The sequence below is a fragment of the Oreochromis niloticus genome, unplaced genomic scaffold (assembly GCF_001858045.2).
Source record: "Oreochromis niloticus isolate F11D_XX unplaced genomic scaffold, O_niloticus_UMD_NMBU tig00002896_pilon, whole genome shotgun sequence".
Taxonomy (NCBI): Eukaryota; Metazoa; Chordata; class Actinopteri; order Cichliformes; family Cichlidae; genus Oreochromis; species Oreochromis niloticus.
In genome coordinates, this window is record NW_020327736.1 from 14,588 (window position 1) to 29,468 (window position 14,881).

Below are 14,881 nucleotides of genomic sequence, written 5' to 3' on the forward strand. Positions count from 1 at the left end.
GCTACGTCCAGATGAACAGAATCAACCTTTTCGGATTAACTTACGTGGATGATTGAGTATGCATCAAGATAACTATTGCATTACTTAAAAAAAAAAAAATCTTTTAACCCTCCGGGGTCCAAGGTATAATGCAGGGTATAATTGGCCGTTTTTTATTACTTCTGATTTGGTGATATGGTACTACAAGGTCATTAAGATAAGATGGGTCCTGATTATTAAAGACCTTGTATGTGAGGAGCAGGATTTTGAATTTAATTCTGGATTTAACAGGAAGCCAATGAAGGGAAGCCAATACAGGAGAAATATGCTCTCTCTTTCTAGTTCCTGTCAGTACTCTTGCTGCAGCATTTTGGATCAGCTGAAGGCTTTTCAGCAGGTTTTTAGGACATCCTGATAATAAAGAATTACAGTAGTCCAGCCTGGAAGTAATAAATGCACGAACTAGTTTTTCAGCATCACTCTGAGACAGGATATTTCTAACTTTAGAGATGTTGCACAAATGGAAGAAAGCAGTCTTACATATTTCTTTAATATGTGCGTTGAAGGACATGTCCTGGTCAAAAATGACTCCAAGGTTCCTCACAGCATTACTGGAGGCCAAGGTAATGCCATCCAGAGTAAGAATCTGGTTAGATACCATATTTCTAAGATTTTCAGGGCCGAGTACAATAACCTCAGTTTTATCTGAATTAAGAAGCAGAAAGTTAGCGGCCATCCAGGTCTTTATGTCTTTAAGACATTCCTGCAGTTTAACTAATTGGTGTGTGTTACCTGGCTTCATGGATAGATAGAGCTGCATGTCATCTGCATAGCAGTGAAAATTTATGCTATGTCTTCTAATGATGCTGCCTAGGGGAAGCATGTATAATGTAAATAGAATTGGTCCTAGCACTGAACCCTGTGACCTTAGTGGGTGAAGAGGACTCTCCATTTACATGTACAAATTGGAGTCTATTAGATAGATATGATACAAACCACTGCAGTGCAGTACCTGTAATACCTACAGCACGTTCTAATCGCGCTAATAGGATATTATGGTCAACAGTATCGAACGCTGCACTAAGGTCTAGCAGGACAAGCAAAGAGATGAGTCCACTGTCAGAGGCCATAAGAAGATCATTTGTAACCTTCACTAAAGCTGTTTCTGTGCTGTGATGAGCTCTGAAACCTGACTGAAACTCTTCAAATAAGCCATTCCTCTGCAGATGATCTGTTAGCTGTTTGACAACTACTCTTTCAAGGATTTTTGATATGAAAGGAAGGTTGGAGATTGGCCTATAATTAGCTAAGACAGCTGGGTCTAGAGATGGCTTTTTGAGTAAAGGTTTAACTACAGCCAGCTTGAAGGCCTGTGGTACATAGTCGATTATTAGAGATAGGTTGATCATATTTAAGATTGAAGAATTAATTAATGGCAGGACTTCTTTGAGCAGTTTTGTAGGAATGGGGTCTAAAAGACACGTTGATGGTTTGGAGGAATTAATTATTGAAGTTAACTCAGAAAGATCAATTGGAGAAAAAGAGTCTAACTTAACATTGATGGTACTAAAAGTAGCTGTAGATAATATTACATCTGTGGGATGATTATTGGTAATTTTTTCTCTATTGATAAAAATTTTATTTGTGAAGAAGTTCATGAAGTCATTACTAGTTAACTTTAAAGGGATTGTTGGCTCAGTAGAGCTCTGACTTTTTGTCAGCCTGGCTACAGTGCTGAAGAGAAACCTGGGGTTGTTCTTATTTTCTTCAATCAGTGACGAATAGTAAGATGTTCTGGCTTTGCGGAGGGCTTTCTTATAAAGCAGCAAACTATTTCTCCAGGCTAAATGATGATCCTCTAAATTTGTGACACGCCATTTCCTCTCCAGCTTACGAGTTATCTGCTTTAGGCTACGTGTTTGAGAATTATACCACGGAGTCAGGTACTTCGGATTTGTTTTCACAGGAGCTACAGTATCCAGAGTCGTACGTAGTGAGGAGGTAAAATTTTTAACAAGATAATCGACCTCTGTTGGAGTAGCTTTCAGGTAGCTGCTCTGCTCTATGTTGGTACAGGGCATTGAAGATGATAACAGTAGGTGGATTATATTCTTAAACTTAGTTACAGCACTTTCAGAAAGACATCTACTTTGATAAAGTCTACTCTCCACTGCTGTGTAATCAATTATTGTAAATGTAAATGTTATCAGGAAATGATCAGACAGCAGAGGGTTTTCAGGAAACACTGTTAAATGTTCAGTTTCTATGCCATATGTTAAAACAAGATCTAGAGTGTGATTAAAGTGGTGGGTGGGTTCTTTTACATTTTGAGAGAAGCCAATTGAGTCTAATAACAGATTAAATGCCATGTTGAGGGTGTCATTTTTAGCATCTACATGGATGTTAAAATCACCCACAATAATTATTTTATCTGAGCTGAGCACTAAATCAGATAAAAAGTCTGAGAAATCAGAGAGAAACTCTGTGTAAGGCCCAGGTGGACGATAGATAATAACAAGTAAGACTGGTTTCTGAGTTTTACAGCTGGGTTGGACAATGCTAAGCATCAGGCTTTCAAATGAATTAAAAGTCTGTCTTGGTCGTTCGTTAATTAATAGACTGGTGTGAAAAATTGCTGCCACACCGCCCCCTCGGCCTGTGCTTCGAGGTTGTCTGGTAGTTAGAATGACTCGGGGGTGTTGATTCATTTAAACTAACATAATCATCCGGCTGCAACCAGGTTTCTGTGAGGCAGAGTAAATCGATTTGTTGATCAATTATTAAGTCATGTACTAATAGAGACTTGGAGGAGAGAGACCTAATATTTAATAATCCACATTTCACTGTTTTACTCTTTGGTTCAGATGTGGATACTGTATTGTTCTTTCCTTTTGATTTTTTATGTTTAAATTGTTTATTGCTGGTTTTTAGTTTGTTTTTTGTCTGTTTGGGAGCTGACACGGTCTCAATGGAGATGGGTTTTTGGGGGGGTAGCAGGAGGAGAGAAGCTGCAGAGAGGCGTGTAAGACTGCAACTCTGCTTCCTGGTACCAATTTCTTGAAGCATTATAAATTTTGTCTTTTGGTGCCTGTGACCCATCTTATTAATTTATCAATCACGCAGGCAGTCGTTCCTCTGAGTTGGAAGGTGGCAAAAGTTACACCAATTTATAAATCGGGTGATAAAACAGACCCTGCTAATTATCGACCTATTAGCATACTCCCTATCTTCTCAAAGATAGCAGAAAAGTGGGTTGCTAATTCTATCATCAAACATCTTAATGACTCCAATCCGGGTTTGCACCCTATGCAATTCGGATTTCGCACTCTTCATTCAACTGAAACGGCTGTCTGTGTTTTTGTTGAGAGAGTGAAATCTTACTTAGACAAGAGCAGTTGTGTTGCGGCTGTTTTTCTTGATTTCAAGCGTGCGTTTGACACTGTGAATCATCTTAAGCTCTTGTCTAGACTGTCGACATTTAACTTTAGTAATCATACTGTTAAATGGATACAGTCTTATCTATCAGATAGAAAACAATGTGTGCAAATAAAGAATAGCAAGTCACCCTATCTTTACTGTACGCAAGGTGTCCCCCAGGGTTCAATTCTAGGCCCCCTGTTATTTTCACTTTATGTAAATGACTTGCCTAATGTGTGCAAAAATGTGGACACGATTATGTATGCTGATGATACGGTAATTTTTACGCAAGCCAAAACTGCTGATGATGCAGCCCATCAGCTTTCACTGGCATTACATGATTTACAAAAATGGCTGAATGACTCATGCCTGTGCCTTAATTTTAAAAAGACCGTATCAATGTTTTTTAGTAAACCTAAAACAACCGTGGCTGCAGTAAAAGTTTGCTTGGGTGCACAAGAATTAATTAATGTTGAGGAATTTAAGTATTTGGGAGTGCTACTAGACTCTAAATTATCCTTTAAAAAACACATTAGAAAAGTAGTGAAAACTGTAAATGTTAATATACAGAACTTTAGACATATCCGCACATCATTAACAGACACAGCAGCGATTACATTCCTGCATTCTATGATACTGGCTCATATTGAATATTGTATTACAAGTTGGTCCTATACGAGCTCTGCTGCTATTGGGCCAATTGAAGTATGCTACAAAAGAGCATTGAAAATATTAGATAAAAAACCTTTTTCATATCACCATTGTCAAATTTTAGATAAATACAAGTTTTTAAATTTTACTAATTTCAAATTATTTAAATCTGCCTGTCTAATATACAAAGTTATACATGGTCTGGCGCCTCCACCAATGAGTGATTTTATTAAACAAAAGTCTAGCAGTGTTGCCGGGTCTCGACTGACTCAAGCCACTGTTAGAGGTGATTGTGAATTGACATTCAGGCGGACCACCTTTTCACAGAATGCTCTGTCATACCAGGGAGTGAGCTTCTGGAATAGTCTTCCACTGTCAGTGAGGGAAAGTACAAGTCTACCCATCTTTAAGAGTCACTTAAAAGGGCGGCTGAGGGACACACAAACATGTGATCATGTTTAATAATCATGCTTTATATTGGACGGGAAAAAGAGTTAGTGTATTACTAAAAGGGAAACAACTGTTAGTGCAATGGGTGAACGCAATATCACGACAGTCAGGGCATATGCAATACTGGGGTTTGTGCAATATAATTGATGTGTTTCCGTTATTGTTATCTATGCTGTCCTCTGTGTCCACTCTTCTTGTCATTTGTTTGTTCTAGTATAATGTGATGACTGTTTTTGTCTCTGTTACATGACCTGTAAATAGTGTCTCTGTATGTTTTTACTAACTTGTGTTTAACACCAACCTGCCAGAGGGTCTGCAGATGGAAATTAGCCCAAGGCTATAATCTGGCATATTTACATTTATTAAAATGTTTATTAATATGTATTGCCCCTCTTTCTAAAAAAAAAAATAAATAAATAAATAAATAAAATAAATAAACTCTGGATAGTCATATTTTGGGGGGTTTAATAAATTGGTCCATATTTCTAGAAATGAGAGCTTCTCCATCCAAAGTGGGATGGATGCCGTCTCTCCTAACAAGACCAGGTTTCCTCCAGAAGGTTTGCCAATTATCTATGAAGCCCACATCGTTTTTGGGACACCACTCAGACAGCCAGCAATTTAAGGAGAACATGCGGCTAAACATGTCACTCCTGGTCTGATTGGGGAGGGGACCAGAGAAAACTACAGAGTCCGACATTGTTTTGGCAAAGTTGCACACCGATTCAATATTGATTTTAGTGACCCCCGATTGGCGTAACCGGGTGTCATTACTGCCGACGTGAATTATGATCTTCCTGTATTTATGTTTACCCTTACCCAGCAGTTTTAAATTTCCTTCAATGTCGCCTGCTCTGGCCCCTGGAAGACAATTGACTATGGTTGCCGGTGTCTCTAGCTTCACATGTCTGAGAACAGAATCACCAATTACCAGAGTTTGACCCCCGGCGGGTGTGCCACCGAGTGGGGAAAAACAGTTAGACACATGAACAGGTTGGTGGTGTAGCTGGGGCTTCTGTTTAAGACTATGCTTCCTCCTCACCGTCACCCAGCCGCCCTCTTTCCCCAGCTGATTGGGGTCTACCGGGGAACAGCTAGCGGGGCCTACGCTATCTTCGGCTGCACCAGCTACAGGGGCCTGGCTAGCTACGGGAGAATGAAGGGTGCGAAGCCGAGTCTCCAATTCAGTAATCCTGGCCTCCAGAGCTGCAAATATGCTACGTTTGTTACAGGTATCATTACTGCTAAAGGAGGCCGAGGAGTAGCTAAACACTTGACACAATGAACAGGAAAGTGCAGGAGGGACAGGTGAAGTAGCTATGGTGCTAACGAGTCGGCTACGAGCTAAGCTAAGCTAGCGAAACAGTACAGAGACAGTGAATGAATACTTTGGCTATAAATTAGGTAGTGAGTACACAGAAAGGGTGCTTCAGATGAAGCACGTGAAGATTATACTATGAAGAAGGAATGTATCTAAAAGTTTTTAATGAAAATTGCTAAGCAGAAAAGCTACTCAGAAACACCACTGTGTTTGAGCAGGAACAGGAAGTGATACTCTACCACAAAGCGAGCGAACACCACGTGACAGCGCCTTCCAAGCAAAGTTAATGAATTACTGCTTTTAAACTGGACTAACAAGGACTTTGCACGCTCTGCTGCTCTCTGCTTCACTGAAACCTGGCTCAGTGAGCGAATCCCAGATGCTGTCTTGTGTTCACACCGAACCCGATAGAGGCGGCCAGAGCGTCAGGTTTACATGTAAAGTCAATGGAAAGAGAACGATGACACGCAATTGCGGGTCCCGGGAAAATTTGGAAGCAGATTTGCCTCGCGAAAACCCGTGAAACGGGTGTCAGTGTACCGCGTCTGGCGCGTTTGGCTCGCGAATAAAACCACACGCGTCAGTTTTCGTTTTGCATTTTGTGCATACGCGCGTTTCGCGTCTACCGCTCGAGTTGGAAAAATCTGAACTCCAGCGTCAAATCGGGCCGCGACAACCAGTTAGGAGCCTGGTGATGTGGCTCTGACCTAGGTCAAAGGCGCAGATTCAGCCAAAGCCCTTCATTCTTCATTCAGTATGGAGGAAAACCTCATCACTGCCGTGGCTAATCTCCCAGAGCTGTATGATGCCAGCTGCTACTTCTACCGAGACAGGAATAAAAAGGACCTAGCTTGGAGGCACATAAGTGAGGAGATCGGGCAACCTGGTAAGTTCATTCATTTCTCTGTTGAATTTTCAGACTGACCTGATGAAGCTGCGCAAAAGCTAGCAAGCCCGCCTACTGTCCCGCTATTTGTGTGGATGCTTTAAGGCATCCACACTATTGAGTTCCTGTTTCTCTTTATTAAGTGTGCCTATGCCAAGAGGCACACTTATTACTATTTCTCGGATTTATTATTCTCATTATTATTATTATTATTATTATTATTCAGTTTCCACACCCAGGCTTGGCTTATAGTGACGCGGCTGAAACTCGTTTCAACACCCGATCACTCGCCAACACTCTGTGTTTTAGCTGGACTTATTTTTCGTTTATATGGGCCGATGATGCTGGAAACCGAAGGCAGGAGCGTGAGGTGAACTGAATTTCAGGTAAGAAGTTATGAACTGCACTCTATTTGGGTCAGATATAAATCGAGTTTAGGTGTAGTTTATTTTCGTTGTGCTGACTTTTTACAGTCGTACTGCGTGCTAGCTAGCACGACGGGAGTTTCTATACAGCTGTGTGCGTGCTAAGTTACTGACGTTGGACTTTATTTTATTCATAAGGGTTAGTTCGTAGAGTTGCCGTACAAACGGAATCGTCCCACATTCAGAGAAAATATTACGATTTGTTCTGTGGTTATGAAGCGTCCCCTGTCATTCTCTCGCCTGTTGCAACTTCAATCATGAAACTGATCAACGATCGGCTTTTCGCTCTTGTTTATCGCGCTAAATAACAGCAGCACGTTTAAGCTTGATCAGCTGTTGTTAGAATTCATTTGATTTTAATTTCTAGTATCAGCTGATGTTTGCTGGAGCCACAGCTGAAAAAAGGGCTGGTCCAAACCAGGAGATATCCTTACTGAATCATCAGAGCTGAACTGGTGATGGAGAAACAGGTTTACCCTTTAGGTGACATGAATGAGTTGAAGGGAAGTTATGAACTGTTTCTGAGAGACAAATAAACACCAAGCTCCTTTTTTTGTGTAGCTGACAGCTGGTAACTGTGCAGGGGCGGATCTAGCAAAGCTTTTGCCAGGGGGCCAGGTAAGGCATTAACAGGGAAAGAGGACACAAAGATATACTTTTATTTCTTACTCTCATATAAAATATTTAGCTTTTATTAAATAGTTATCTGCATCTTACAACCAAAGTTTGTATAATAATACACAAGATTGGCTGTAGACCATTGTTCATCATTCAGAACACTGTGTAAAAATAACAAAAAACAAAAAGTGAATGCAAAAGTGCATAAATATTTATTTTACGTGTTTGATGTGTGTGGTGGGGCGTGGTCTGCAGTGCCGCTGCAGGGGAGGTGGACCCACCTGAGCGGCATCTGCAATCACGCCTCTCGGGCGTAGTCTGTGGTCTCTCGGCTGTTTTTTGGGTGTGTGTCGGGCTGTGAGTTGAAAAGCTACAGCCGGCTGTGTGGGTACACCAACCATGTGTGAAAAGTGGTCCATAACGTAATGCTTCAAAGCGTGTTCATGCAAACATTGTCGGGTCTGCCGTGGTACAATGGGACTTCTGCTCATGAACCTCTGTGCATAGCGTCTGCAAATCGGGGCTATACGAAGTCACCTCATCTTTACCCAAAACTGTAAGCTGTCATCTGTGAGGCGCGAGCGGTGTTTGTTTTTACCATAGTTCATGGTGGAGAATGGCTGCTCTGCTGAGTTTTGCTCTCTGTAGCCGTATGAATGGCAAACTACACTGATTAGCAGCGGCATAGGCACACTTAAAATTTCTTCTGAAATTTTCGCTTTCTAGTTCTTTATTCTTTATTCTTCAAGTTGCTTCCGTACGTTTTTTGCACCTTAACTACTTCCACAATTTTTGTCCGATTTTCACTGTTCAAATTTTAAACTATTCTGCTATTTCTGCTAATTCCGGCTATGACTTTTGGTATTTATTACTATTATACTTTTTAAAATATTAAGCTTTTTATGCAATTTCTTGCCCCATTGCAATGAATGGGAGACTTCCGCAATTCTGGTAAAACTTGCTTGTTTTTGAAACTTAACTACTTCCTCATATTTTCACGTAGAACAACCATTCAAACTTTAAAATGTTTTCAAATTATTGGGCTATTCGGGTATAAATCAGCTTTTTCAAATCTTTTACCGTTTTATTTTTATCCCTCTTAAAGTTTTAAGTTGCAAAATTGTGATTTTTCAGAAAATACATGCGTTGTTATGGTTGCTATGCACTTGGCTTTCAGTGTGCCACTGTAAGTTTCACAGTCTTCTCTTCATGTCAGAACAACTTCTTGCTACTTGATCAGTTTTCACTCCACTTCCACAAATTATACATCAAAACCTAGGTATTTTTGCTGGTTTTCAGAAAATGTCACTATCATTGTTGTGGGATTTATAGAATTTTGGCAAATCTCCTCAGACCAACACAAAGTCTGAAAACTCTCCATAGAAAGTCAATGGAGAGTTTGTTCAAAATCACCGCTTGATTTCTGTAATGAGAGGCATATTCTAATCGTCATTTCTCCTTAATGAAGCGAAGTTAAGACATGAGGCTTGTGCCAATATATCTTCAGACACTCCTGACGCTCACAATTCAAGCACTTTTTTCTCACCTATTACCGTTCTGAGATGAGTTACACTTGTTTGAGGGTAGGAAATTCGTCCTTCGCTCAGATTTCTTCAGATTTCAAACTCTGGAAATGAACCACTTTTTTCTCTCGTCATATCTTTTTGATGGATTTCCACAGAGACCTGAAAATTTCCATGACTGTTCACCAAAGCCTGCTGTCTCTTACAGTGAGAGAATGATATCGATACTCCAAATAGATTTAGAGGTAGAAAGCTTTTTTTGAGGGCAAGTCAAGACAGTTTTTGCTTCGCCTCTACTCAGTTACGGTGCATTCGAAGTAAAATATCTTTAATAATTCATATTTTAATGATAAATTGTCAACACTTTAAGATTCCCCCATCTCTTCTGAACAAAACGGTGTAAGAATGACCCTTCTAGCCCCTACGGTTAGGAAATTATGGTCATTTGTTTGAGGGGAGTCCTCACTATGAGAAATAGCAACACGTTCTCACTCCCAACTCGTCAAATGTGTGACGCATGGTCAGGCTCCCTCTGCTTCACTTATCGACGCGCAGGGTACCCCCCTCGCGTCGAGAATTGACGTGCAGGGTCCTCCTATTGAATACTATAGCGCTCCCTAAATGTTGTTTATTGACGACAAGAGATTGCCGCGGAAGAGCCTGTTGTCCGTATATTTATACATTTCCGAAATCACACTGTAGTGACGTGTACTGAACACAATATATTATATAATGTAAACAACTACCTGAGAAACAGCAGATACAGCAGCTAAATTAATTGTAGGCTATTACTTTTGTATCGTTTATTGCATTTATGGAGGGAGTGATGTATGCTGGGTAATGGCACAGCTAGCGACACGGTGACTTTATTCACCCGCTTCGGCTGTTATCAGTCCATACAATGGGCGTTATTAGCAGAAATCAGTCCCATAGATATGGACCATCTCCACCTGCTAGATTGTTCAGAAGGTTGTTATCATCCATCCAGATGGAGGATCAGTAACAGGAGCGTGGAAGACTCCAGAATCCACTCTGGCTGGAATCCGGTGGATACAGCAGTGTTTACAGGTAAGGCCATTTAAACGGACAGCATTCATAGAATGACTATTAAAAGTCAGTGAGTGTCAATAATGTTAATGTGGTTATGTAATGCTGTCCGTTTAAACGGACAGCATTTATAGAATGACTATTAAAAGTCAGCGAGTGTCAATAATGTTAATGTGGTTATGTTAGTAATACACCGAGTGCTAATATAACAGCTTTAAGATGCATCTGTAGATATTATTACGTGTTTTACCGTCTTTATGGTGCTAGCTTAAAGTTACGGTGTAAACGTTAGCTTATATTGTAGTAAAGCTGTTACTGTTTAAAGGATGTTAGGACAGAAATATTAGCTTCTGTCATGACTGATGAAGTTACTAGTTAATAAAGTTTCCAGTAAAGTGATTAATCGCAGCCACAGATTAACAGTAAATATCCCGATTAGCTTCAATGCATCTGTAATAAATATGTGCACGTTTCAGTGCTTCGTTTAAACTGTATGATACTTATACTGACCCAGGGTCAGTGTAAAATACAATCCTAGCTGTGTGAACAAAGCCTGGCTCCTTTAATCCTGCATGACAAACCTCAGGGTGCAGGTTTTTATTACTATTTCCTGCTGGCACACCTGTCACACCTGAGAGTCAGCTAGAAACTTACAGTGATGTGGACATCATGCAAAGACTGCCAGACTCTGTAATACTGTAAATGATCAGTGACTCAGGTTAACACTAAACTTTAAACAGTACCTCTGTGTCTCTGTGTGTGCTGAACATCTGGAATCAGATTGAGTCAGGCTGCATCAGCTGAATCTGTTATTTGTAAATATCAATATTTTTTATTCAGGTGTGGGGATAATATGTAAGACTGCGGTGAAGCGATGTACCAGATTAATCCCTGGCCAAAGGTATCGTACTTAAATCAAACTACTGATCCACATCAGTCTTTTGTGAGGTCTGTTTAAAGTAGACTTAAAATGAACTCCAGGTTCCTGAGAGGTGGACTGTGAGCACAGAAACACATGTTCATACATACAGCTGTAGCAAGCTTACATTAATTTTAAATGGATTTGTTACTCTGATGTCTGTCTCTCTGTTAGTCCTCTGACAGACTGGTGACCTGTCCAGGTTTGCTCTACCTATGACTACTGGGACAGGCTCTTGCTCCTGTAATAGAAATTTTCTATTATTCTCATTTAAAGTATTTAAGTGCTTATGCATATGCTTAGTTGTGATACTGTTATAGACTGTTCAGTGAAAGTTTCTAAAACTAGATGAACTTACTTCAGCGTCAGCAGTTTGAGAAAACAACTCCCTTTACAGGTGCTGATAAGGCCAAGGGCACAAAACAGCTTAACCATTGATTCGTTAGGTTTCATAGCGAGGCGCGTGAAGTGTGGTACAATCAGTTTGTAACTTCCTCCCTCTTTCTTGGAATGCATAAAGGAGTGGGAGCACCAGTTCTGTGGAAGAGCTGACATGACTGAACTGTGATGTTTGATGTGTGTTGGCTCTCCTACGCGCAGTAATAAATAGCTTGATCACAGCTCTTTCTGTGTTGCAGACTTTATTTACAAAATTCCATGATACCCCCCCACCCTCCCACTGTGAACATGAATTGAATATTCAGAAGACATTTGTTTAAATAGTTCTAGAAATCTGAGCTGTTGGTGTGGTAATAATATTAGAGCTGGCAATCTTTCTTACTGAATCTCTACTCTGAGTCATGTTACCTGAGATTAATTCTATGTTTACCTGACAGCCTGGACACATGTGCTGTGTGAAGGATGTAAATCAAATCAGATCTTAACTGCTTACATTTAAGGAGCCTGGTCATATTTAATTGTAATATGAACCAATGATTTTCTGATTGCTGATTCTAAGAGAGTCTTTGTGGAAATCCTGTTTGGCTTTTTGTCATTTTAATTTTCTTTTCTGTTTTCCAGAACAGTTCTCCACAGTCGCTGTCCACATGGGTCAGTGGGACCAAGAAGCACTCTGCTAATGTGTGGACTCTGACCAGCAACACCCAGCAAGACCCAGGCAGCGTTTTCTATCTCCCAGCTGGAGTTTTTTTTGTTTGTCTGTGACTGGAGAGTCAGATTTTTGTTGAGGCTGGAGGAACAGCCTCACACTTGCAGAGGTAAGTCAGTTTGCAGAGATCCCTTCCACCCTGGCTTTTATGTGCTAGATTTCTTACCTGAAACAGTAATATTTCACTGACTGCTGCTTATACCACAGGTTAATACACGCCACTGATCCCTGATGGGAGAATCATCACCTTTGCCAACAAAGAAGCCTGGTGGATATTTGTTTGCAGTCTGATGATGGGACATCATGCTCTGCATCTTCAAAGTTTGTCTCTTGATTATTATTCATACACAGTAATGTGAAGTATGCTTATATCTAGTATAACTGGACCAACCTGGTGCTCTTCATTTATGGAGGCTGTTGAGTCTGAATGTTGGATGTTGTGTATCTCATGTTCTCTGGGCTTTGTTGTCCTCAGTCTTTTTGCAGGATCAGAAAACAAAACCAGGAGGCCTGTAAATGTTTCTTCTCCAATTGGATGATGATAAGACTGTGACATGGGATGCCACCTTTAGTCTTGTGATGAAGCAAAGCTCAGGAAGAAGTGCGATTAAATGGTACCCACATGTGTGCTGCTGAGGAGGATGTACAGGGGCACCTGCAGCCAAATCCAAGCCTCCTCAGGTTAGTTGTAGTTGCAGAATGCTATAGGACTGAGACAGCTGAGGCATCAAATGTTTGATTAAAGCGATGAAAAAGAGAAGTTTCTTCCCTATAATTATCACTTTTTAAAATCTTTAGCAACTTCAAGTCTGTCAGCGTGCTGAGGTCACAGAAACAAGAAAAGCAGCTTGACACTTCAGAGTGTTGTTTACAGTTTTCTGTCATCATGATCTCCCCTGAAGTTTATCACTATTATACAAGCATTAAGTCCACAGTACTGTAATGAAGATTCTGACTTTGGTCACAGTTGCATAATATTTTAATAATATACAATTATTTGTATAATTCATATTTTTTCTGTTAATTAAAAATTTACTTTGTGAAATTTGTATTTGAGAATGCAGAATGTGACAATATATTTTTGTTCAATATTTAATTTCTTTCAGTTGCAATTGTTAAATGAAATATATATATATATATATATGTGTGTGTGTGTATATATTCTAATTTAGCAAACTAATTAATCAAAAATATATATACATATACAGGTCCTTCTCAAAAAATTAGCATATTGTGATAAAGTTCATTATTTCCTGTAATGTACTGATAAACATTAGACTTTCATATATTTTAGATTCATTACACACAACTGAAGTAGTTCAAGCCTTTCATTGTTTTAATATTGATGATTTTGGCATACATAACTCATGAAAACCCAAAATTCCTGTCTCAAAAAATTAGCATATTTCATCCGACCAATAAAAGAAAAGTGTTTTTAATACAAAAAAAGTCAACCTTCAAATAATTATGTTCAGTTATGCACTCAATACTTGGTCGGGAATCCTTTTGCAGAAATGACTGCTTCATGGAGGCGTGGCATGGAGGCAATCAGCCTGTGGCACTGCTGAGGTGTTATGGAGGCCCAGGATGCTTCGATAGCGGCCTTAAGCTCATCCAGAGTGTTGGGTCTTGCGTCTCTCAACTTTCTCTTCACAATATCCCACAGATTGTCTATGGGGTTCAGGTCAGGAGACTTGGCAGGCCAATTGAGCAGAGTAATACCATGGTCAGTAAACCATTTACCAGTGGCTTTGGCACTGTGAGCAGGTGCCAGGTCGTGCTGAAAAATGAAATCTTCATCTCCATAAAGCTTTTCAGCAGATGGAAGCATGAAGTGCTCCAAAATCTCCTGATAGCTAGCTGCATTGACCCTGCCCTTGATAAAACACAGTGGACCAACACCGGCAGCTGACATGGCACCCCAGACCATCACTGACTGTGGGTACTTGACATTGGACTTCAGGCATTTTGGCATTTCCCTCTCCCCAGTCTTCCTCCAGACTCTGGCACCTTGATTTCCGAATGACATGCAAAAGTTGCTTTCATCCGAAAAAAGTACTTTGGACCACTGAGCAACAGTCCAGTGCTGCTTCTCTGTAGCCCAGGTCAGGCGCTTCTGCCGCTGTTTCTGGTTCAAAAGTGGCTTGACCTGGGGAATGTGGCACCTGTAGCCCATTTCCTGCACACGCCTGTACACGGTGGCTCTGGATGTTTCTACTCCAGACTCAGTCCACTTCTTCCGCAGGTCCCCCAGGGTCTGGAATCGGTCCTTCTCCACAATCTTCCTCAGGGTCCGGTCACCTCTTCTCGTTGTGCAGCGTTTTCTGCCACACTTTTTCCTTCCCACAGACTTCCCACTGAGGTGCCTTGATAGAGGACTCTGGGAACAGCCTATTCATTCAGAAATTTCTTTCTGTGTCTTACCCTCTTGCTTGAAGGTGTCAATGATGGCCTTCTGGACAGCAGTCAGGTCGGCAGTCTTACCCATGATTGCGGTTTTGAGTAATGAACCAGGCTGGGACTTTTTAAAAGCCTCA

At 40.6% G+C, this 14,881-nt stretch overlaps 1 long non-coding RNA gene across 1 annotated transcript; it reads left to right on the forward strand.

Annotated features, from left to right (window-relative positions):
- Positions 1–10,290: 10,290 nt before the first annotated feature.
- Positions 10,291–13,267, forward strand: LOC109200591 (uncharacterized). The gene is made up of 4 exons (XR_002060747.2): positions 10,291–10,338; positions 12,257–12,453; positions 12,552–13,025; positions 13,143–13,267. It is a non-coding gene; the product is annotated as an uncharacterized LOC109200591 (long non-coding RNA).
- The last annotated feature ends 1,614 nt before the right edge of the window (positions 13,268–14,881 follow it).